General features: G+C 35.6%; 1 pseudogene; it reads right to left on the bottom strand.

Annotated features, from left to right (window-relative positions):
- Positions 1-650: 650 nt before the first annotated feature.
- On the bottom strand, positions 651-1734 carry LOC149164936 (indole-3-acetic acid-amido synthetase GH3.6 pseudogene; annotated as a pseudogene).
- Positions 1735-3830: the final 2096 nt, after the last annotated feature.

Here is a 3830-nt window from a genome sequence, read left to right as displayed (position 1 = left end):
GTGAAACCATTTCATTTAAAAGTAACATCATATGAAGCTCCACAAAGATAAATGAAAGTTCTCTCTTCTAATTTATTTATAATAAAGAATTATCGATCACCCCAGTCACTTAATTATTCATAGAGTGAAACCATTTCATTTCAAAGTAACATCATATGTAGCAAGAAAACGTTGATCTCAAACTAAAAATATGGATGGTGAGCATATCAAAAGGCACAGTGTGATACTTCAAAACAATTTTAGACATATTTATTGACCAGAAGGAACACTGAACTTTTCCACATTCACGTCATTCAAAAATAATTTACTAGAAAAAAAATGGCAAAGATATCATTCGCACATTGATGGTTGGACATACTGCCACAATTCCTTTGAGATAATGCTATCCACCTACAACTTTCTACAATACTTACAGTTCTGCATTGGTATAATGAATTGAGGATAGAGGACAATAGCCACAAGAACAATGTGAAACAATTTATTATTAGTGGTTTGATTCACAACCATAACGAACACAATAATTTCAATTCACATAAATTTATGTTAAGCCCATTTCTTGATTAGTCATGAACCCACTAATTGGGACACTGCACTTCTGGGAGCCCACACGAGTGACCACGGGCTGAAGGAGGAATGTGTGACTCTGGAATTTAGTAGCTCCACCATACAACTGCTTTTTTTTCTAAGGAGCTGATGGACTTATCAGCCCCTCTTCCTTTCCCATAGACAGAATTTAGCGATTCTTCTATGGTGAGACAACAATCTTCAAAAACAATGGAAGGAACTACACCTGCAACTTCTTTGGTGTTGTAGCAAAGTTCCCAGTATAACACATAGTGACCAGGTGATGTGGATGTGTCGGCGAAACTTGTATAGTCCATCAATGTGATGTTGAAAGGCTTGAGATGCTTAACACATTTCTCTACCGAACTTTGAAGCTCTGCTTCATCCATTTTTTTATGTGGATACTTAGCACAACATTTTGTCTGCAAACAAAATGGAATTCAGGTGTCGTGTTTTGAAAGCCAGTCACCAGCGACATGTCCCCCATTCTATTTTGATACATACCTGCATTCTCATTAATAAACTAAACATTATCTCACACATTACAGAAACAAATTTTGTTGAAAATCATGTGCTACTCATCATGTGGTACCTGCATATGTGGTGACGACAAGCTCGTATTCTTGCCCCATTTTCATGTCAACCAGTTTAATTAAACCCTCTTGTTCTTTTTCATCAAGTGTTTTAGGGTTCGCTGGCGATCCGACTGGCGGGCCAAATTCTTGTCGGTGGACTGGAAGGAACTCAAAGTAGGCCATGTTTGGCATTAGAGTGTAAGACACTTCTGAAGGGTTGCAAAGAGGGTTCAGGTTGAGTCAAAAGGAGCCTTCTTAGGAAGAGTACATAATGCATACGTGGGGTAAACCCTCATTGTAGTAATCCAAAGTAGGAATATATTGAGCCATTGCACCAGTCACGATAACTTTGATATACTTGGTGTTAGACCAAAGGCTAGTTATAATTCCTTGCCATGAAGGAGCTGAGCATTCCCTTTCAATAAGTTGAGCCAATTCTGGATTTGGGTTTAGCAGCAGCTTCTGGACGGCTTCTCTGACGGTCTGTTACGTCTTTACTGAGAATGCCAATTTTTATGTCCAGACATAGTTGCCTCCAGTGCTCTTCCACAAAGCGTATGGTTCTAATGAACCCAGAAGCAAAGATGGTTCGCATCCACAATACTTCATAGTTTTGAACGAGGCATCATAGTAGTTGGAAATGATGAATTCAAGATACCACACCGTAATTGGTTATGTCGACCAGTCTGCAAATCGTTTCTGCAATGAATTTTTAACCATTTTGTAACCATTTCGATCGAACCGCTGAAACTTTTGCAATCTTCTAGCATATAATCCTCTGGCGTACAAGGATGACAAGTGGGCAGAGAGGGGCAGGGAAAATTTTAAGAACCCCCCCAAATTTATATGTATAGTAAATGGGTTAATCTCCATGGTATATAGGAAAAATGGAAGGTGATTTTATCAATAATATAATATGTACATATAATTTTTTGGTGAATCCCTCACCAAGAATGGCAAATATTTTACTCAATTATAAAATATTGTAAGATCTTGGCGAGTCTTTCACTAAATAATAAAACTTTGTAAGGCCCTAGTGAATCTTAGCATTATGAACTCTTAGAGAATCTTTTGAAAAAGTATAAAACCATATAAGACAAGAGCCACATGGTGGAAATATCACTGTTTTTTTCACATTTTCTCGACATGGAACTTGTTTATAAAATTATAAAAAAGCCAACCAAGTCCCTTATAATATGCAGGTAAGCTTATAAAAGAGTCTGATACATCTACTATGCTTGTCTTCATTCAGGTGTCATAGCTGCTATACTTAACACTGTGAATCACAAGTCTCTCAGAACTCAACTCTATAGTGTAATTAAAACCTTTGGAAATTGAATATAACAACTCTATAAAAAGGATTAGTGAAATAAAAGCTTTTGTGAATAAGCCCACTAATTATCACTGCTAAAAAATCAATCTAGACTATGAAATCTTCCATCTTGATCACAATCGTGCTCACGATCAAGGGAGTGCGACCACCTAGCCTTACATAATGGCCATCATAGCTTCCAATAATCAACAACCACCTTGCAAGGAAATCCTAGCTCATGTCTCATGAATTTTATTCATCAATCTTAACAGATATAAATCTTATAAAGATAATATTAGAATCCTCTCCGGATTCACTGTTAATACAAGGGTAAAGGAAATTTTCTAGCTTAAGGCACTAGCCAATACTAGCTTTGGTATTTGTGACCTCTTTGTGGGGATGCACCTACCTTGCCCTCTTGGGTTTCTACCTTGTAACATAGTTCAAGGATCACAAGAATTTACAATCTTCTTACACCATTAGACACACTTTATATGCTATACATAATGAATGGAAAAGAAGCATTATAGAACACAAAATTTCACAGAAGGAAGAAAAGTATTAGCCAGTTCAATATCAAAATCTTAACCACTGATTAATAAAGAATAACAAGTAGTGTAATGAATTGTTCTGAGTTATTTATTTAAAAGTTGTAAGGAATGTAGTGGAATGGAAAATATTACTTATGCAACCCTTCAATATTTTCTACTAATACGTCTATGCATGTACATATGAAATTAAGAGCATTGTTGAATACAAAGTTTCCTTTCCTCTTGCCTCCATTTTGAGAAATCATCATCACTTTGAATCTCCTTTCCTATGTGGATGTTTGGAGAAATCAATGTGAAATCAAAGTCACTTTGAATTTCCGTTCCTGTGAGGGATCACATCCAATGTTGATTAGTAAAATATAATCTACTATATATTGTGTTCCAGAAATTGATTGCAATCTACAGTGGAAATGAGACCTCAGTTCTTATTCTGAATTTGAATATCTCAGGACAACATAAGAGATAAAAATTCATATGGCCTTAGTAGCTAGAAACATCATTACAAGACCACCTAGATTTTGGCACTTAATCTAAATAATGGCACTAGTTGTAGTTCTTATTTGCATTAACACCATGGAAAAGAAACAACAATGTTTCAAAGCACACTTACTAGAAAAGTTGTAACGTTCTGAGAATATTTAATGATAGCATCTAAACCTCATAGCTATGGTGGGGAAACTAGGGAACCCAAATATTGGAAGATATCTGATACCAAATCTGAGAAAAAGATAAAAAAGGGAAAAAATCAAAATCTATAAATCAAGCAATGAATTGTTTACAAATCAAATACAATTCCTTTAACTAACAGTTAAATTGTGGTGATATATT

The sequence above is a fragment of the Pinus tabuliformis genome, chromosome 5_1 (genome assembly GCF_031772625.1).
Source record: "Pinus tabuliformis cultivar Carrire ecotype Pingquan chromosome 5_1, CPIR1, whole genome shotgun sequence".
NCBI classification, from domain to species: domain Eukaryota; kingdom Viridiplantae; phylum Streptophyta; class Pinopsida; order Pinales; family Pinaceae; genus Pinus; species Pinus tabuliformis.
This window is presented reverse-complemented; position numbering and strand designations above follow the sequence as displayed.